Here is an 11571-nt window from a genome sequence, read left to right as displayed (position 1 = left end):
TATTTACTAATTTAGGTTTTGTTGTTGTTGTTGTTCAAAAGTTTTATAGAAAACAAATCCCACAAACTTAACACTCAGACTATTCACAAATTCCTTTTCTCTGCTGTGCTTGGTCAAGGTAGAAGCCCACATTTGACAACGGGTTCTGCTCCTTTTTGTTTAATCTTTTTTGGCAAGAGCAGACCACTTCACGGGACTTGGGGTCAGGGGCCTCGCTCTGAATCCAAGCTGCTGCTGTGCAAATTTTTAACAAGTCATTTTTCCACTCCAAGTGGTTTTCCCACTTGTAAAATTAACATTTTATTATTCACAGATTGCTGTGAGGATTAAATGAACTAATGTATGATGAAGGGGTTTGTACACTCTCAGTCATTATGTAAATGTTGGCCCACATTCTATCACTGCATTAGTGGTACTAGCTGCTGTCATAGTGATATTACCAAGATTTGTGTATGAGTTTCCTATTGCTGCTGTAACAAATTGCTACAAACTTACTTGTTTAAAGCAACAACTTTAAATTTATTACCTTATAGTTGTAAGAGTCATAAGTTCAAAATGGCTCCCCCTGGGCTAAAATCAAGGAAGGCTCCTTCTGGAGGTTATGGGGTAGAATCTGCTTCTCTGAAGTTTTTAACTTCTAAGTGTAACCCACATCCTTTGGCTCATGGCTTCATTGTCCATCCTTGAAGCTAACAATATTGGGTCAAATCCTTCTCATACTGCCATCTCTCTGATTCTCTCTTCAGCTTCTGTCTTCCACTTATGAGAACCTTTGTGATTACATCACACCCAGAAGAAAAATCCAGGATACTATCCCCATCCCAAGGTTAGCAGATGAGGAAATTTAATTCCATCTGCAATCTTAATTTCCCCTTTGCTATAAAACTTAACATATTTACAGGTTCTGGGGATAAGGATGCAAACATCTTTGAAAAAGACAATATTCTATTTACCATACATTGTTTACTCATTCTCCAACATAAATTCAAATTTTAAAATACTGTTCCTCTACAAAGTTCTTTACATTTGTTTTCCCTGATAAGTTTGAAGTTAACAAACCAAAAAAACCATAATAGTGACTTTTTTAAAAGAGAGAGAGAATCTTTTTTGTAGATAGACACAACACAATGCCTTTATTTTATTTTTTATGTGGTGCTAAGTATTGAATCCAGGTCCTGCCTGTGCTAGGCGAGCGCTCTACTGCTGAGCCACAATCCCAGCCCCAATAGTAACTTTTTCAAATATTCTTCAATGGCATTTATTCTTATTTTTAAAAGACCTGTATAGAAAACTTAAAAATTCAACAGAGGGATATTTTTTAAAAAAGAAAAATATCTATAATCCAAACATGTATAACAACTGCTCCATTTTGGCACATTTCCATCATTGAAAGCATATGTTATAGACATATACATATATACATACATACATATATAAATGTTTAGTGAATATATTATACTATAAATATATATGTAAATGTTATATAAATATTATATATACACATATATATGTGTATATATACACATATATATGTATATTTAGTCTGTTTAACATAATTGCACCAATATTCTAAATTTATAAATCCTCTGTAAACATAAATTTTAATGGCTGCATAATATTTCACAGCAGCAAGGTAACATAATTTACTTAGATATTGTAGTTGAACTTTTAGTTTATTCAAATTTTTTAATGTTTAAAGATAATGAATGTTAAACATCTTTTATCATTTATATTTATTTACATTTCTAGTTATTTCCTTTGGTAAGATTCTCCGAATCAATAGGCAAAGAGAATGAATATATTAAAAGTTGTTGGTACACATTGTCTAATCACTTTCTTTAAAATGTAAATTTATATTCCTGCCAGCACTACGCCAAGGCTTCTTTCAACATATCCTGACAGCATTAAGGGATTCTCAGTCTTCTGATTCTCTGCTAATTTTTAGTTGAAACAAGTGTCTCATTGTTTGAGTATGCATCTCCTTTGAGTATGTGTGAGTCTGAATATGTTTTCATGTTTACCTAGACCTTGTATTTCCCTTTGTATTTTCTCTGCACATGAAGGTCATTTATTCTTTCCAAACCTGGTTATAATTGCAGGGGTTAAATGCAAGAACACTCACTTATTTCAACATTAACTTGAACATTTTCTGTTCTTACTCAGCTTGAAGGTTCCTAACCCCTATTAGATTCTCCAATGATCATTGTTGCCACTTTTCCTCAGAACAGCCTTTCTTTGTGTGTCACAACCTGCTCTGGGGGTTTCTAAGTGTTCTCCCATGTCAGCTCAGTTGTCAGGTCTGGCCTTTGGCTGCCAAATCTTCCAACAGACCAGATGCTTCTCTCTGGCCTATGACCTTGCCCCTTTGACCTCACCTTCCTATATTCCTTCCAGCACCTCCCTATTGCCTGCAATAGTTCAGTTTCTTGAAAGAATAAATTTGCTCCTGCCAGGGTAGAGAACAGGGAGCCAGTCAGCTGTACCAGGAAGACATGGGAACAGGGGTCTAATTACGTCTCATGTAAATATTTTCTAATCCTCCTGGCTCAGCCCCACATACTACCTCTCCTTCCATGGTACCTGGTGCTTCTAGTTCTAAGGCTGGCCCTGGTTCTGAGGTGTGAGTCGCCCATTTCTTTTGGCTGTCTCCCTCTAGAGACAGGTGGGTTTCAGCTGTTCCTCTTCTGCTAAATTATGTTTTTTCCACTTTCTTTTAATTCTCTAAAATTTTATTGATATCTTATTTATTCTTGTCTCCTGTTCTCTTGGTCCATATGTATTTACCCATTTTTATATTCCTTTGCTGACACTTCAGTGGTGCTTGGGAAGTGTGGACACAATCCACTGTGTGTGTGTGTGTGTGTGTGTATGTTTTCTTTTTAACTCTCCATCCTGGTGACCTATGTTCTTTCTGTCCTGTTCTCAAAAACACTCGTTTTTTCTCTTTTTGTTTTCCAAAGCATCCCTTCCCTCTTCTCTTTATCCCACACAGTCAGCCTAATTTCTCCAATGAGTTTAGAATCTTAGATTAGAAGTAGCATGACTTCAGGCTGGAGCTGTAGCCCAGTGGCAGAGCCCTTGCCTGGCATATGTGATCCTTAGAACCACATAAAAATAAAAACAAAATAAAAATAAAGGCATGCCATCCATCTACAACTACAAAAATATTTTTAAAAAAGGAAGAAGTAGCATGACTTGAAGCAACTTCCAAGTTGTCATCCTGTTCCTTCCCGATCCTACCTACTCAGCAATAATCCACGAGGTAAGAAAACCCTGAGGGTCAGACTGCCCAGTGAAAGTTGGACAAAAGATGTTGAGAGAGAAATAAATATAACCTGATATTTAAATAATAAATAGGTAGATTACACAAGTTGAGTACCCCTTATCCAAAATGCTTAGAACCAGAAGAGTTTGAATTTTAATTTTTTCAGGTTTTAGAATATTAGCATATACATAATGAGGTATTTTGGGATGGGACCCAATTTTAAACTGAAAATTCACTTGTATTTCTTGTATACCTTATACATACAGGCTGAAGGTAATTTTATATAATATTTTTAGTATGTGTGTATTGACTGCAACCCATCACATAAAGTCTGGTATGGAATTTCTACTTGTGGCATCTACCTAGCATTCAAAAACTTTCAAATTTTGAAGCATTTGGATTTTGGATTTTGAGATTAGGGATACTTGACCTTGATATATTATATATACTGCTCACATTATATACACAATAAAACTTACAGAGCACCTGTTGGGACTGGAATGCTAGGTTTCATCCAGGCTCCTGATGCAAAAGGGCTCATTGCATTTCTTATTCAATGAATGGTTACCTTTATCTGTCAAACACAGGACATGGCATCTTCATAAGGAAACCCTTCAGTTATAATTCGCAGGCGATATGTTCAGATCATAGTCAAGAAACATCAGATACCCCCAAATCCACTTCGCAAACTCTATGCCACTGAAAAAGCATTTAGTCCCACTAATGTGCAGCCTCTATAGTAAACCATTCCTATTGTTTCCAATTTATTTATCTTGATTATTAATTGTTGCATTTATTTTTTAAAAAAATTTTTTTAAAGAGAGAGAGAATTTTAATATTTTTTTTTTTAGTTATCGGCAGACACAACATCTTTGTTTGTATGTGGTGCTGAGGATCGAACCCGGGCCGCACGCATGCCAGGCGAACGCTCTACCGCTTGAGCCACATCCCCAGCCCAATTGTTGCATTTAAGGGTTAAAAGTAGATGCAAAGAAACAAGATTATAACACTTATCTTGACATTTCAGATAATCTAATCTCAACAAGGGGGTATTTAAACCAGCTTTCATGTTTCCAGGTTAACTGTTGACATCAAGTCAGAATATCTGAACTTTCTTAGAGATGCCTGGTCTCAGTGTAAACACACACAACAATAAAGTTATTCTGGTTGCTGCAGAGGCAAAAATAACCCCAGCAGAGTTTTCATTCTAAACATAAGCCACTTTGTGAGACATTAATTAAAATCAAAGAATGAGTCCAAATAGTTCTTAAATATCCTAACAATTCACTTTAAAAAATAAAAAGGATAACTGCAAAAGAAAATAAACAAAAAAGTTTAAAGGATATATGGCACCATGAGAAATAAAGTCATAAATGAGGGAAGGAGATTCTAAAACTCATGCCTATGTTAGAGAATCACATCAGAAGGCATATTAGAATATATGATTACCTCCAACATTAGTCCCAAGCACAAAATGTAAATTATGATCTTCCTTGTTCCTGTTATATGTTGCTTTCTCAATCTATTCCGTTATTGCTTCTTTGGTAAACTTTGAAAATTCAAGAGATTTTAAGCATTGTCTGAACCTATGCTACTTACCTAAAAGGAGTCTGGCTGTACTTTTAAATACCCCCCTCAAAACTCCATTTACAAACAGTAAAAATATATCTCACTAGCACAATGAGTATTTTACCATGGGCTCCATCTGTTTCCTCTGACACAGACTTTCCCACTGAACCTCAGAAGTAGATCCCAAAAATCACTTCTTACAGAATGGGATAAGAGTTTTAAAACCAGTGTTATTTCCATGTCCTATTTCTTAACCCATAAACATTTATATGCTAAGCCAATGGTGAATACCCTCAACTGAATATCAAGCTGTTTCCTTCAACTTCTTTTTAATGGAATGATGTAAAACTATAACATCTCTCAAGTTCTTTTAAGAAATTGAATGTGTAGGGCTGGGGTTATGGCTCAGCGGTAGAGCACTCACCTAGCATGTGCGAGGTGGGTTCGATCCTCAGCACCACATAAAAATAAATAAATAAATAAAAATATTGTGTCCAACTAAAAAATAAATATTAAAAAAGGGAAATAGAATGTGCATATGATATCACTTAGTATGAATAGATTTAAGTAGAGTTGATATGTATGTATTTCCTATCCATCTAAACTAGTTAACATCCCACTTTATATGTTAGATACTCTAACTAATCTATCTAGTCTCTAGAAAGCAAGGTGACTGGTTAGTTGTGGGCTGTGGAACTGAGCTTACAAGTAACCCTCCATCACAGTGTAACAGCTCAGTAGAAAGATATTAGCACCATTATTAATGATGATTGGTAAAGTTACCTCTCAGAAAAACAAGCTGCTGATCAAGTCTATACCATCAGCACTAGAAACATTTCCTCTCAAATTTGTCAGTCACTAATACAGTAGGTGTGACTGCCTACTGCCTATTGAAGGTTATATCAAGAGAAGAAAGAAGAGCAAAACAGAGATTTCCATTTTCCTTTTACTTCTAAAACCTTTGACAGCTTTGAATGCATAAGGGATGACAGAGGAGCCCACTGCATGCCAAGGCACGCCTCAGTTCAGAGCAAGGTGACTGCTCCCTTCCCTCCAGGTAGGAACCATTCTCTGAGGTGAAGAAGATTAAGTATACACAGACACACACACACACACACACACACACACACCACCCACAATGGTGGAAATGTGTTCTCTGATGAAAGAGGAAAAAGATTATTATTTCATTACCAACCTCCTCCTGGGAATTTCAAGTCACCCCAGGGTGGTGACTACTAAAATTATTTTCTGTCTTCATAATTCAGTAAATACATAATTATTGAGTTTTGATATGTTAATGATATAATTTTTACTGACTTCTGTAAAAATTACTTCCTCGAAAATTAAAAGAAAACAATGTCATACCTTCTGCAAATATGTCACCTGCTCACAAAAAACACATTCAGTACTAATGAAGTATCTTATTTCAATATACAATTTTGTCATTCAGAAATGGTCAACTGATGAAAAACAGTCTGCTTCTAAACCATAAGATGACTTATAATACCAACTAGTTATACCTCTTTAGATTATTATGACCATTATAAAAACACAGAAGTTTCTACAATGTCTCAGGTGATGACTAAGTCATGAAAACAGTCCATATGTCTTTTTATAGCTCTGGGAGAAAGTTCTTCCTTCTCTATATGGAAATAACTAGTGTTTTCCATAATTTCCACACATTGTTGCTAGTACTTCCCTTTGAGGATACAGAGAATGTTTAAATACTCTACTATTGGAATCAAAATTATAGTTGGCATTTATTAGGTGTCAACTATGTTAGTGCCCTGAGCTAAATTCTTTGCAGACATTATGTTATTGTCCCCCATAAACCCAAACCCACAACATCCCCTTTTCCAGGCAAAATAAACCAAGATCTTACAGCTGTTTTTCACATGACTGTTTTCATGATCACTCTTTGTATGGTTCAGATCTTTAATGTTATGTAATGCAGGAATATTATGTAATGCAGGAATATTCAGGGATGAAATGAATAGATGATAAGGACTATAACCTCATCACTGGATTAATCCACTTGATTAACAACTTGAATGGTATATTGAATGGTAACTATAGACATGGGGTGTGGCTATAGGAAGTAGGTCACTGGGGGCATGGTCTGAACTATATCTGTCCCTGGCCCTTTCCTATCCTTCCCCTCCTTTCTGGCCGCCATGAGCTGAGAAGATTTCCTCTACCATGCCCTTCTGTCTCTGCTATAATGTTTGTCTTACCTCAGGCTCAGAGTAATGGAATCAATGGACTATGGACTAAGACCTCTGAAACTGGGATCCCAAAATAAACTTTTTATCCTCTGTTACAGTTGGAATATGAGGTGTCCCTGAAAGCTCCTATCTTAATGCAGGGATATTCCGAAGTGAAAACAAGTGAACTGTAAGACTGTAATGCAATCAGCCCATTCTAGTTTGAATGGACTATCTGGGTGGTAACTGTAGGCATGTGGGGCATGGCTGGCGGAGGTCAGTTACTGGGGGCATGCCCTGGAAGATTCATCTTCCTTGTGGCTCCTTGCCTTCTTCCATCTCTCTGATGCCGTGAGGGGAACAGTTTCTCTCCACCACACCCTTCCACAATGATATTCTGCTTCACCTTGGAACTAGCACAATAGACTAGGCCGACCATGGACTAAACCTCTGTAACTATGAGCCAAAATAAACTTTCCTCCTGTAAGTTGCTCTTGTGAGATATTTTGGTCACAGCAGCTCAAAACTAACTGAAACATCCTCTAAGTTGCTCTTCTCCCATAAGTTGTTCACAGCCATGGAAATGTTGTGACTAATGTACCCTCCTGTCAAGGCAGGCAGATAATTTTTTCTGTGTTCTTACCTCTCTAGGAGCTTACCTTTGTTAATACTATTTTATCTATCATTTCCAGTGTGAATGTGAGTATCTTTCCAACAACCACAGGAAGTAGATGGGCCAACTATTTTTTATCCTTCTCCCTAAGAAGTCATTGAGATTGAAAGAGATTGAGAAGTTGATCAGTTTAAAGTTAGCACTGAACCCAATAGCCTTATCCTCCCAATCCAGCGCTTTCTAATCTAATGTTGGTATCTCCTTTCCTTCAGTTCTAGGAAAAATGTTGCCTTTGTAAGTGATCCTTATGGTTTTTGTTTCAAATAATACAAATAAAAAAATATATTTATCCCTCTTGTTTTTGTGACAGATTACTTGAGTCCAAATTTATTGTCTGACATTTCAGCTGTGGTCCAGAAGACTATCTACTATTATGTTTTTTCTTGTTATATGTTTACTTGTAAATGTCCTGATTTACATATTCAATATTTCGTGTTTTGTGGGGTTTTAAAAACAAACAAATCTCAGATAATTCTTGTAAATTGTCTTTCTTCCTGAGTGAACCCCAATATAGCTAGGGAAATAATACCTCCTTTGTCAGTACCATCCTTCTTATAAGAGAAAAACCTATTTCCTACATAGTTAGGAATACTTAGTCCTAACAAAAACTTTTATGTGTATAAATGCATAGTAAGCATTTTAGATTTTTAAAAATGTATTATCTTTGGTTTTCATAAGTTTGTCCTTCTTGTACCTAGATTAGAATTTTTTTTTGTATTTGTATTTCCTGTACTTCCCAGATCTTCTTGGAATCTGTTACTGATTTCTTTCAACAGTTTTTGAAAGTCCTCAGCCATTATCTTTTCAAATATTATTTTTGGCCCATGCTCTCTTCTCTCCTTAATCGTCTGGAACTCCCATAATACATACGTTAGCTCTTTCCAGTGTATTCTTTTTATTGATTTGCAATCCTTATTTTTCTCAATGATAATTTTGAACATTTTTTTTCCTGAGCTATCTTCTAGTTCTCTAATTCTCTCTTTCCCTATGTTTAATTTACCATATTCTTAGTTTTTATTGTTGTTTTTTATTATATTGTATCATATAGTTTCCAACTTAAACTTTCAATCCTGTCATGTCCTTCAGCATAGGAAGCATACATATTTTAAGGTCTGTACCTGATAAGTACAATATCTGGAGCCACTGTGGATCATTTTCTGTTATTTGTTTAATAGAGGGTTATGTTCATAAAGTTTTATCATCTTGTGTATCTAGTTATTTTTTATTTTGTTCTGCATACTGTATTTAATGAATTATTCATAAAAACAATTTTTGGTCAAGGATGACATTTATTTCACCAGAAAGGTTTTTATAATACAGCTGGAGGCACTAGCCATTTGAGACAACCTCAATTCAACTTCAGGGACTGAGATGATTTAAAACTAAACTGAACTCTCTAAGAATTTCTGTCTACTTTGAATTTACCTTTCCATTTTGAATATGAACTTTCAAGATGCAACTTAAATTGAGGCAGCTTTACTAGGACCAACAATTCCTTGGCAAGCTTTGGACTCTAAACTACCCTAGTCTCAGTAAGTTTTCAAAAGCACTGATCCAGTTCTCAGTATTTTCTCCAAAATTGACAAGACAAAACCAAAACAAAACAAAACAAAAATGCACAGGAAAGGTGACTTTTAGTGCCAGGTTCATCTCTCTGTGCCACCACTTTCTTCCACATCTTCAACAACTTTTTATTAAGTTATCAACTATCTGACATTTTAAAAAATATTTTCAAAATATTTTGTCTAGCATTTCTAATTGTCCTTAGCAAAAAGTTGGTTCAAATTGCCTACTATGTCATTACTGGAAATAGATGTCTCTAAAATTTTGTTTACTCATGCATTACTTTAGCCACTTCTTTAGCCAAGTCAGCAATCAGACCCTTTTTTGAAATGATGGTCTTTCTTTTGCTGAAGCAGCTACAATGATAGAATATTTTCTTAATTGGTTCATTTTAGTTATACATGACAGTAGTATCTATTTTAACATAATTATAAAAGCATGAGATATTACTTGTTCTAATTCATTCCCCAGAACAGTATTATGGAAGTATACTTATTTCAGATAATTGCCTCATACACAGCTTCAGCCCACCTTACTTCAGATAGGAGTCCTTAACTTAATTTTAGTTGGCTTTACTTGGTGATGCCTCTTCATTTACACTTTCCACAGGAAGTATTATTAGAGGCAGTAGGGTATAATGGAAAGAACACTGGAATTGGAGTTAGAAAGCACATTTTAATCCATTTCCATCATATTTACTACCTATATTACATAGTTCCTCCCACCATTCACCAAACCCTCTACTGAGCAAGCAGATTTCAAAGGTGAGATTAATTTTGTCCTCTACTCAGTTTCTGTGATCTTCACCATATTTACCCATAAGTTAGGAGTTTTGACATCTATACCATATAATCATAAAGATTATCTAAGGAAACTTATGTTAAAGCACTGAAGTTACAACCACACATAGAAGGAACTTAATTACTATTCATTGAATGATTTCAATTTTAGACACATTATTTTATGCAACAGATTTGTTTCTAAAAATTTCCATAGATCAAATTATACTTTAAAAACACCAAGGAAACTAATTTTTGAAAGGAGAATTATTGTGGGTATGGAAGTAAACTTCCTTCTATAAATTCCAGTTTATTTAATCTCTTGAGATCACACTGATAAATAAAATTAATTTTATTAGAGTAAGTTATACCTGCAATAAGGACACAATTCTTCTATTCAGGTAACTTTGGAACCCTCACAGGGTCAATGGCACTCCTTGCTGTGTCTGTAAACAGTGATATTATTCTCTGTGTCTGTAACAGCCAAGTGTTGACCTGAGCCGGCCCAGACCAAGTTCAATGTGGAATGTTCACCACAAGAGTATCATATGAAGCCATGAGCTTTAGTAAGCACTAGGCAAAAAGCCTTGCAATCAATTTCTCAAGGCTATAATTCCAGATATTAATTCAAACATGATATTTTTTTTGGTCCTAAAGGGCAAAATGTTTTGTTTTATGACTTTATTGCTTTCCAGCAGATTTCATCATTTATTATGTTGACTGGAATTTTATCATTGTTTTAAGTAGCACTCTTTATGAGATCATTTTGTACCTTTAGAATCTAAGTCTGAGTAATGACTATGTTGTTTTCAGTTTCCAGTTGTTTGTAGGTTGTTGTTTTCTAAAATTTTCTTAAAAAAAAAAACAAAAAACTTAGCATTCTAATAGAAATGGAAACACCCTGACTTCATTTTGATAATATGCATAAATGATAACAAATAAATGTGGGTTCATTACCATAACTCAGGAAAACAATATTTCATCAGAAATTCTAGATAATCTTTCCAGGGTGGATGTAGACTTGAAACATTATATAAACTCATTACTAAGAAAGTTTTGATAATAATTAGCTTCTTAGCAACAGGGATTTTTAGGGCAAGCATCTGTTATAAATGTTAAAATAAAGGAGAATTTATCATGAAAGCCTTTCATTTAAATGTGTCATTCACTTCATAAAATGGTTTAAAAGACCAATACTTGAGCTACATAGTTAGGCATATTTACTGTCGGTTCATTTTGAGATTGGTTCTAATTTACTGATTTCTTCCTGTGGATTCTTACAATTATGGTAATTAGTTTCCAAGTTTTCAAAACTAAATGCGAGTTATTGGTAGCATAAGAGTTAGTAACAGCGCGGGACACAAAGTTGATTGCCAAAGTCCAAATCCCTGCTGTGTTACTTGAGGCAAAGAAAATCCCTTAGGACTCCATTTTGACATCCATAAAATGGGAAAAATAGCACCTACCTCCTATAATAACATGAGGATTAAATGAGATCAACCATATAAAGTAATTTAC

The sequence above is a fragment of the Marmota flaviventris genome, chromosome 3, assembly GCF_047511675.1.
Source record: "Marmota flaviventris isolate mMarFla1 chromosome 3, mMarFla1.hap1, whole genome shotgun sequence".
In the NCBI taxonomy this organism is placed as follows: domain Eukaryota; kingdom Metazoa; phylum Chordata; class Mammalia; order Rodentia; family Sciuridae; genus Marmota; species Marmota flaviventris.
The sequence above is the reverse complement of the archived record's forward strand: the minus strand, read 5'-3'. Positions refer to the sequence as shown.